Below are 11,056 nucleotides of genomic sequence, written 5' to 3'. Positions count from 1 at the left end.
GCATCTCCACCCCTGTCATTCAGTCCAGACACTGAGATCCAGCTCTCAGGGCCTTCTGGTGGTTCTCTCACTTTGAGAAGTGAGCTCTGAGGGAAGCAGGCAGAGGGCCTTCTTGGTAGTGGTGCCGACACTTTGCAATGACCTTCCATCAAAAGTCAAGTGGATAAGTAACTATAAAACCTTCAGGTGACATCTGAAGGCAGCCCTGCATAGGGAGGTTTTTAATGTTTGATATTTGATTATGTTTCTGTATATGTTTGAACCTACCCAGAGTAGCCAGGGTGACCTAGTCAGATGGGTGGGGTAAATTTTTTTAAAAATTATTATTAGTATTATTAAGAGGAAGAAATCTGAGAAGCTTCTATCAACAACTAATGAGATGTTAGAGAAATAATTCAGACAATTCCAAGAGTGAGCTTTTATTTTTCGTATGTCCCTCTTCATCTTTGTAATGAACAAACAACTCCAGTTCACAGACCTCCCTGAACTATTTGTTCCCAAGTGTTACTTGCAACATGAATCCATGGCCATTAAATCTCTCCAGGCAAGCCTCTACCTGCATCAATTCATTTGATGATCCTTCTCTGCTCTGAGTCTCCTATTCTTTCTAGAATGCTGAAGGCACTCCTAAGCGCATGCCTCCTCTTGGCCCCACTTTCTGCAGGTAAGATGGGGAACATCTGATGATCTTTAGAGGACACTGAAGAGAACTTGCTTCTTGAGAGGGAAGGAGAGTTAGGAGTGTAGATCAACACCATAGAGAGCAATCACTGCTGGGTTACCAAGAGAAAGTAGGGGAGAGTCAAGTCAAGAGATTATTTCTTGTGATGTTATTCAGATAAACAATGTCATGTAGAAAAATAATGAAATATCCCACTCTAACATGAAACCTGCATTGCAGCAATACACACAAAATGTGGATCACTCTCTGTGTGTTTGTGTGGTGTGGGGGGGTAGGGACACAGAGGGGGGATTTGCAAAGGCAAGAGATTGCCAGATGAAAATGTTGGGCATGATTTCATAGTGGAGGGAAAGTGCTAAGAAGGTGAATAAGCTTTTCTTTACTGGGAGAGGTAGAGAAAATATGCCTTAAAAATAGGATAGAATAATAATTCCATTGGAATGGAGAGAAAAAGTTGCTTAGGAAAGGGAAGGGAAGAAGACAATGTATGGCCATAGCAGGAAGAAATTAAATACATTTTACAAAGAAAGACACCTTCAAGTCTACTCCTTGGAACAGAGCACATCAACCCACTGGTAAGGATCCAGATCCACAACTACTACAGTGGTACCTCGGGATGCGAACAGGATCTGTTCCGGAGCCCCGTTCGCATCCTGAAGTGAATGCAACACGCGTCCGCGCGTCTCTGCATACATACATAGGTCGTATTTTTCCACTTTCGTGTATGCGCGTATCGTCATTTTGACCCCCTGCGCCTGTGTGTGCGGCGAAACCCGGAAGTAACGCACACCGTTACTTCTAGGTCGCCACAGAGTGCAACCCGAAATACTTAACTTGAAGCACATTTATCCCAAGGTATGACTGTACTCATTGATTGTGGAAATGTGGGGCGCTGAATGTGATTTGAGTGCCAGACAAGGATCCAGAAGGCTAGGGTTTGAATGTTCACTCAGCCACATTCAGAGATGAAGAGGTGTACAAAAAGGCCCAGAAAACTGTGAAAGACTATTTTGAGATAAATCTGAGAACAGAGGTGGAGAAAAGAATAATTTGGGACGCAAGTAAAGCCGTTATGCGAGGATTTTTGATACAGCAGAACACTCTAAAAAAGAAGAGACAGAATGAGAAGAAAGATAAGATTTTGGAAAGAATAAAAGAAGGTGAAAAAAAAACTGAGATCAAAGCCAAAGTCTCATGAAACTCTAAGAGAAATTAAGTTTTACCAGAGACAGTATATGGAACTGATGAACCAGGAGATAGAATGGAAAATAAAGCAAATGAGACAAAAGACATTTGAATCGGCAGATAAATGTGGGAAACTTCTGGCATGGCAATTGAAGAAAAGACAAAAATTGAACATGGTTACAAGCTTAGAGGTTGAAGGAAAGAACATTTTTAGACCAAATGAGATTAGAAACTGTTTTCAGAGTTATTTCAGAAGACTTTATGCACAAGGGCCGGTGGATGAAAAAGAGATAGAAGAATTTCTCAAAAAATATGGATTACAAAAAATATCTGAACAAAGTAAAGTGATTTTAAACCAGAAAATAACCGAGCAAGAAATAGAGGGAGCCATTCAAAATATGCAATTGGGAAAATCTCCAGGACCAGATGGATTGACTTCCAGATACTACAAAGCTTTGAAAGATTGGTTGATACAACCGTTCAAGGAAGTCTGTAATGAAATTCTAGAGGGGAAGAAGGCACCCGAATCGTGGAAAGAAGCATATATTACACTTATACCAAAATCTGAGACTGAAAAGATCCACAACTACTACAGTGGTACCTCGGGATGCGAACAGGATCTGTTCCGGAGCCCCGTTCACATCCTGAAGTGAACGCAACCTGCGTCCGTGCGTCTGTGCATACATACATAGGTCGTATTTTTCCACTTTCGTGTATGCGCGTATCGTCATTTTGACCGTCTGTGCCTGTGCCTGCAGCGAAACCTGGGAGTAACGCACACTGTTACTTCCGGGTTGCCACAGAGTGCAACCCGAAATACTTAACTTGAAGCACATTTATCCCAAGGTATGACTGTACTCATTGATTGTGGAAATGTGGGGCACTGAATGTGATTTGAGTGCCAGACAAGGATCCAGAAGGCTAGGGTTTGAATCTTCTCTCAGCCACGAAGCTCACTGGGGGATCCTAGACCAGGCACTTTCCCTCAGCTTAACCTACCTCACAGGAATCTTCTGAGGATAAAATGGGGAGGGGACAACCAAGTACACTACCTTGAGCTTCTGAGATGAAGTGGCTGCAGATAAATAAATGAATTCGGGGGGGGGGGAGAAATTGACAGCAAGTGAAATTGATAGATTGGTTCATCCCTAGTCGAGGATCATGTCCTAACACTGGGCATCCCAATGACTATGGGAAGTACACAATCAGAACCGCACCACAAAAACACTTACTGTGGGTTCCAGCAACTGTTATTTGAAATATACTACTTTTGATATTGGAGGTAGTACATAGCCATCATGCTTAGTAGCCTTAGTAGTCTTATTCTCCATCACTTTATCAAATCCTCTTTAAAAGTCATTGAAATTGGTGGCATTCAGTGCCTCTTGTAGAAAAGTCCATAGTTTAATTGTGCTCAGATCTAAGCTTGTGACCAAACACTGGGAATAAAATGTATTTAAGTCAGAGTCTGGATGGGAGGAAAAGTTGGCTGTGGGAAAGGGAAGGTACACCTCCCCACTTCTTGGAAATAAGTAAACCAGTGTTCTGAACAATGGCTACAAGAGTTTTAATTAATGAGTGTTTTACTCATTTCATTTCATTCTCTTCTATTAAAATGCTTATTAAATTGAACACTTTTAATTTTAATTCACTATCATCTCCTCCTCTGTATCTCATTAAGCAAACAGCATAACCAAATGATGATGATGATGATGATGATGATTCATGAATCTTTTGTTCCTGTCATCAGCAGTATCTCTGACGTGCAAACATAGGTTTAATGGGACTGGAATGACATCCAATGGCAATGCAGAAACATCTTGTAATAATAATGTTATATATACCTGTTCTGCCAGTGTTCTGCGTACAAATATAGGTAAGATTTGCCTGTCTTTTTGTCTATGGCTGTTGGATTTGACCCAGGTTAAGATATAGGTGAACTTTAAGGGTTCTACTAGCATATAGAAGTCTATGCTGGAACAACTCACCTATGAAAAAAGTGAGATGAGAAAGCTGTGACACTTCAGCTGTAGATGAATTAGAACTCCCATCAGCCTCAGCTAGCCATCCACCAGTTAGAGATGACGGGAGATGCAGTCCAACAACATCTGAAGTAGGGAATGAATGGCTTGCATATGAAAATGGGGAATCTAACATCACCTGATCACAAGCAGTGGCTGAATTTGGTGCTGATCGCCAAGCTTGGAGAAATTGATTTGCATCAACCAGAAATCCCTATTGAGCCAAACCAATGAACTCCTGTTTAGTTTTGGTTATCAAACCAGGACAAGAAGCCTGGAATATAAACTGAATATTCCCTTTGCCGCAAATGACATTAAAATTGAGAATCCTTTCACAGATGTATAAAAACTATTCAAAACCTGAGCAACCAGGATGGGAGATGAAGATGCTTCACAAATTCATGGCTCCTTATCCCCCCTCAAGTAATTTTGAAAGAATTCTCAGTGATGAAATGATGAGGAAGGAACCAGCATGACGGAAGTATTCCTATAGTTCACCTCTTATAAAGGGTTTTAGTTACCCAGCTTGATTCAGAGTGGGTCCCTCCACCTAGATGGTTATTGGTTCCTACTTCAACCATTGGTTCAGGTTGATTTGATCCCTTTGCTTGTTCCTGATTCACCCACCCCTTCTACCCAGGAGGGAGTGGGTGCCATTTTGTGGTTCACCTCATTGCCAAAATGCCTTGGGGCAATCCTGGGTGGGATGGTGCTTGCTTGACCATCTGTTCCAACATCACTGCTACGTTCTTGGAGGGAGAGGGGCAAGGGGGTAGTAAGATTGGTGTAATGCAAGTGACTTGCAAAGTGTCTTGTGTTCAGCAACAGGAGCTCAGGAAAGCATGCCCCGAACCTGCAAACTGTTAGGACCAACTAGAAGAGAGAGTGCAGTGTATGGCAGATGTATAGAAAAAGGCATAATTCTTCATGCAACAAATCTGACCTAAAATGAAATTCTGCATAAATTCCACATTTAATGCATTTTGCAAATTAATTGTTAACATAAAAAGAGAGGCTGGTTCTATGGATTAAGGAGGAAAGAGACTACTGCTTGTGATTGAGAGATGAACTCTTAAATGCCTGCAGAAAAGCTTTCTTTTCCACCAGACCTGTGCAGACCATTAAGAATACACCAGTTTATTGAAATCTATCTATTTACCTTTAATATGGTTCTTATTGTTTCTTTTATGTATTATAACTGAAAAACAATATTAAGTTAGGAAAGGCAATATTAAGTTACGAAATGCGTAAGAAGTGATTAAGATGAAGGATTATCAGAGGTGCTGATGGAAGTCCAATAAGAATGTATTTGTCATAAATTGTGTGGTATGTTTTATAATTTTGTATGTTAAAAACCAATAATTTTTTTTAAAAAAAGAAAATTGGAACCATTATAATGAATGTGCTTTAGGAGCAATTAACCACATTTCCCCCAGGATCCTGATAGTTCTTTAAAATTCTTTTTCACAGATAAAGCGGAAATGCAAATTCAGAATACATGTTTGTCATCCAGATATTGTTTCTCAGGTGATTACAGCTTCACTGCAACGGATGGTAAATTCTTTGAGATGAAGATGCAATGCTGTAACACTGACCTGTGTAACAATGAAACTCTCAGCCGTAAGTTTCTGCATCATTCTAGAATCATTAACATGTTAGGGCTGTGCACTGGATTTGGCCAAGGCTTGGATCCTTAGTCAATCAACAGTACTCAGAGGGACCTACTAGGCAGCTTTGTCTCTGCCTGAGAAGGGATGGGTTACCTTTCCAGCCAGGCCTCTCCTTCTTCCTGTTCCTTGAAGCAGCACCATGAAGTATCAGATATATAATTGGATACCTAAGCTCCTGAAGAGCTCATAAATAGCTTTTGGTCCCTTCAAGTTCACTTTCAATTGGATGTTTCGAATATGGACCTTCCAACCAAACTATCTTATCCAAGTATCCTCCTGAATCACCCTTGAGCTAGTTCTTCTCTGTCTTTTAATTGGCAAGCACTGCCTACCCAGCAGGGACGCGGGTGGCACTGTGGGTTAAACCACAGAGCCTAGGACTTGCTGATCAGGAGGTCAGCGGTTCGAATCCCCGCAATGGGGTGAGCTCCCATTGCTTGGTCCCTGCTCCTGCCAACCTAGCTGTTTGAAAGCATGTCAAAGTGCAAGTAGATAAATAGGTACTGATCCGGCGGGAAGGTAAATGGTGTTTACGTGCGCTGCACTGGTTCGCCAGAAGCGGCTTAGTTATGCTGGCCACATGACCCGGAAGCTGTACGCCAGCTCCCTCAACAAATAAAGCGAGATGAGCGCCGCAACCCCAGAGTCGGCCACAACTGGACCTAGTTGTCAGGGGTCCCTTTACCTTTTTATCTAACCCAGCAGTTATCATTGTGCAAATATAAGACCCTACCTTACATCATTCTCTGACATTTATTTATTGAATTTAGGAACCACTCTGTAGCTGGGTGTCTCAGGGTGGTTCACAGAAACACTCAGATAGCTCATTGCTAAGAGCAGAATAGAGACAGAATCTCTGTACAAAAATGGGGGACTAAGAAACTATATTTTCAGAGAGGCTACACCATAATCGATGGCATGAATAAATTCCGAGAGATTAAAAGGAAAATAAAGTTCACACTCTCCCACCCCACTTTGGGTAAAGGTCATTCATTTCAGAGACCAATGGTGACTTTGTCTCATGCTCAGCCGTGAACCCATATTGTTTCTAGATCGTTTTCATCCAAGAACACTTGCAGCTGCCCCAGCAAAACTAAGTTCCTAGGCGAGATTCCATTTACATAACACAGAGATACAAAAACAGACAAAGACATTAACATGCTCACTTTACATTTGATCTTGGAAGTTCCTGATCGCAACATGCTGGCTGAAAATGGTTTGCAGTGCCCATCCTGCTTCTCCAAAGGGGAGGAAATGTGTAAAAGTGAGAAGACCATCAACTGCCTTGAGAATGAGACCCAATGTGTTGATTTTAGAGGAGCTCTTCATAAAGGTAACATTGCTATTTCGTCAGGGGAAAAGGCCTAGTCATCGCCTGGGTCAGGCAGACTGTGTCCTGATCTCCTTCTCTCCCTTCCTTCCTCTCTTTATCCATTGCACGTTGCTGGAAAAGTGTGTGGGGTCATATCTCTTAGTGGCTGCACTCTGCACTCTTCCTTAGTGTTTTGCCTGCCTGGACTTTGCCCTTTAACTTTCATAATGCCACTTGCTTGTCTAGAAGCAGGATTCAGATTCTGATGTTTATATTAAATACGCTTCTGGACAAAAGGGGAAAGTGCATTCATTGCTCCACCCCAGTTGCTCTTGATCTTTCTACCACTGGAATGCAGTTCAGGACAAAATGTGTGCCTCATTCTCAAAAAGCATATTTATTATGTAAAGAAATATAACTAAATTTCCTTAAATACTGTGACAATGAGCAGTATCTAGCTAGGTGCTCTGTATCCTCCTAAAAGCTACTCCCGATCAACAGTGTTTTTGAGGAATAATGCTGTTTGGAAAGGGACCAAATTTACCCTTTCTTCCTGAAAAGAAGAGGGAATTGGAAATGAATAGGGGAGGGGTATATGGGCTGATTTTCCCCAGGAAGGAAGAGGCAGAGTCCAGGCCATCTAAGCTGCCTCTGCCCTACATCCCCCCCCCATCCTTCTCCTGCCCTTTACAGCCTGGGCTTTGCTAGTTTCACTTTTGAGGGCGGAGTAAGAATTCAGACAGGAGTTCCTGATCAGCTTTTGGAAACCCCCTTTTCCGCCAGTTCATGTTAGATGTGTTTGACATGAAAACGGATATGGGAAAACAAAAGGAGGATTCTCTGGATGCTTAGGTCACAGTTTGGGACAATGAGGGAGCCTCAGTTGGCATCCAACCATCCTGAGAGACAATGGAATGCAACTCCAGCTTTCTATGCGGCTGCATCACACTGTTCTCATGCCAGGATCACACACTCAAGGCTCAAGGGAGGGAGTGTTGTTTTCCAATATTGTTGTGTGGCCACAACATGTGCCTTTTAACAAGCCCAGGAGATGGCAGGGATAGAATTCCTTGCATTTTAATGCAAATCACCTGACCACAAGAATTTGATTTTGTTAACATATTAATTAGGGCAGTTTATAAAACCTCTAATTTCATAATATTTTATAAATAGAACCTGTTTATTAATAAACTTCATGTCTTGAGACTCCTTTGGCTATGATGCCAATTTTGATTTACATTTGAGTAATTTTTTTACCTGAATTCCTAATGTTTAAAATTTTGTATATTCATGTTCTGATGAAATTATATTTTTCAGATTTCTTAAATATACACTTTTTAAATCTAACGTGTTAAAGTTCTCATTCACCATCACAGGCACCATCTCCCATTCCCTCGGTAAAGGACTAAAGTCAGTATTTGTTTACCTTTTCCCCCTAGGTTTCTTAGAGCACCACAGATTCACTTTCCAAGGTTGTGCAACAACAAATCTTTGTACCACCCGCAAAAGTGGAAGATTTCTTATTGGAACTGGGAGATTTGTTCTTATGGTTACCGAAGCAAGCTGTTATAGTGCTTCACGAATCTCAACCAGCCTGAACAGGAAGGCTAAATGGGACAGTGTAGACCTCCTCCTTGTGTATTCCAAAATCTATGGCAATGAGGGGGAATTGGAGGCCTAGTGGTGAAATCCAGGACTCGCGATCTCTGTTTCTTTCTTGCTTGCTTTTGTTGGAGGTAAAGGGAAATAAGAGCAGAGAAAAGGGGGTCAGAATGTGGGGACTGTGGATTCTAAACACAAAGAACTCTGTAGTGTATCATAAAAACTTTTCATTATGATCATTATAATGCGAAATAAATGGTTATTCAAAATAAAATGCTGTTTCTTGGAATTGTTTCTTTCAGACACAAACGCAATAATTATTTATTGATTTGGCCAAGGACATTACTAAATATAAAATACATAAAGCAGGATGAAAACCAAATAATATACACTGCACAGAAAAGAATCATTATTAAAATCAGAGGTTTTGTTAGATAAGAGTATCTCCTCTGAAGATTTTAACTTAGGGCATTTTTACAGCCAGAGTTCACTGGAGCTCAGCTCTGGCACCTCTCATGTGGGTGCCATTGCCATTCTGAGAGAACAAGGAAGACGTTCATGGTGAGCTCCAACAGCTCTTTTTCTAGAAAGAAATCACCGATGGGCAGAAGATGTGGGACATAATATACAGATGATGGATTGATTGATTATGCAGAGTGAGGCTTTCCTGCCCCCCACTCCATTTTATTCAAGTTACCACTGATGACAACTTCCAAAAGGAGAAGCTTTGGAAACTCAAAGATGGTGCAAATTTATTTATTCTGTTACAGATTCAGCTTTTGAGGAGATCCCCATATTTGTGCACCATAACAGATTTGTGGATTGACTTTAACTTTGTTTTAAACTGCCTTTCGATTGTATTTGTTATTTTTTAAAATTGTTTTAAGCTGTTTTTATGTGTGGGGGGGTTGGGGGTGTAATTCGGCTGTTTCTGTGTATATATAGTGTTTTTATATTTTAATTTTATCTTGTGAAACACACTGAGATGTGTGGGTATAGTTCAGTATATAAATTTAATTTAACAACAACAAAAACAACAGATTTTGAGGGCTGGGGGAATCAGTGTACTCCCTTTATTCCAACAGAACCTTGATAGAGAGTTGACTGAATTAATAACCAATATATTGTTTTTCCAAAGTGATTATTCCAACTGAAAAGTATAAACCTAGATATTTAAAGGATTTCACCTGATCAGTGATGTGCTCCTCAAATTGCCACTTTTGTTTTTAAACCTATTGGCCTATATCAAAACATTAACTTTTAGGTTTTGTGTTATTACAAAGACTTCTTTCAGATGAATACTTCAGAATGCAGAAGAATATATATAGCAGACAGGATGGCGAAAAGTTACATGTCCCTTGGGGCAATCATGGTGAAGCTTCAGTATCAGGATTCAGGTTCAGTTTCCCAGTCAATGGAGTATCATTCCTTGACACAACAAGCTCATCTCTCCTGACATTGAAGTGAAGCCAGGGGCATGGCAACTGGTCTATCGGTCTCTCCTGGTTGCCTTCAGACAGGATGAAATAGGCAGAGCCCCCTCCCCATTCCACTGACTGAGCAGTCTGGCAGGATACACTAGTCATGCATGCAACAGGCACCAGTAGTATAGGGATACTAAAAGAACCCCTGACCCGTTAAGTCCAGTCGCGGACGACTCTGGAATTGCGGCGCTCATCTCACTTTACTGGCTGAGGGATTTGGTCGGGAGACTGCTTCCAGGTCATGTGGCCAGCATGACTAAGCCACTTCTCACAAACCAGAGCAGAGCACCGAAACACTCTTTACCTTCCCGCCAGAATGGTAGCTATTTATCTACTTGCACATTGATGTGCTTTTGAACCTCTAGGTTGGCAGGAGCAGGGACCGAACAATGGGAACTCACCCCATCATAGGGATTCGAACCTCCGACCTTCTGATCGGCAAGCTCTAGGCTCTGTTGTTAACTAAAGATACTACAGATATAGATGGATACTACTTCCTGTCAATTGCTTATGTCCTGCTCCACCTGACTTTGATTGATGATGTCATATGACACGCCACCCCAAAACTCCCATCCCAGAAGTGCCAGCTTCAAGGTCCACCATAAAATGACTTGGGGAGGGGGACCACGTTACCCATCTGTGATGAGGGCACACCATTGCCTCCTTAAAGGTTTATCCTGAACCATAATTACCAATCAAAGTGAGGCTGTTGTGAGATTTGTGAAGCATTATAACAGTTATTTCAATTGGGAAAGTGATCTATTGCTCCAATTTCAAGCCTGGAAACCAAGCCTTATGTGGAATGGATGAGGGAGTTGGGTACACTTAGCTTGGGAAGGAGGCAACTGAGAGGATTTCTTTTCAAAGCCTTAGACATAGGACTGTGACAACTGATCTCAGGATTCTGTCCTGTCCTCAGTGCTATTCAACAGTTACATGAGAGTTTTGGGAGAGGAAGTGGCACACCAACTCAGTGAAGGTTGGTTTCTTGGATTGAGTTTAAGATGAAGGTGATGACAAAATAGTTTGCAAATATAATTTCATTCCGCAGGAAACTTTGTGTGTGAGTGTAAGTGAAAGAAGATTCTTAAACAGTGGCT

General features: G+C 41.4%; 1 pseudogene; it reads left to right on the top strand.

The window, feature by feature from the left end:
• The first annotated feature begins 573 nt into the window (after positions 1-573).
• Positions 574-8,481, top strand: LOC128419187 (phospholipase A2 inhibitor and Ly6/PLAUR domain-containing protein-like; annotated as a pseudogene).
• Positions 8,482-11,056: the final 2,575 nt, after the last annotated feature.

This window comes from Podarcis raffonei, chromosome 8, assembly GCF_027172205.1.
Source record: "Podarcis raffonei isolate rPodRaf1 chromosome 8, rPodRaf1.pri, whole genome shotgun sequence".
Classification (NCBI taxonomy): Eukaryota; Metazoa; Chordata; class Lepidosauria; order Squamata; family Lacertidae; genus Podarcis; species Podarcis raffonei.
The sequence above is the reverse complement of the archived record's forward strand: the minus strand, read 5'-3'. Positions and strand labels throughout refer to the sequence as shown.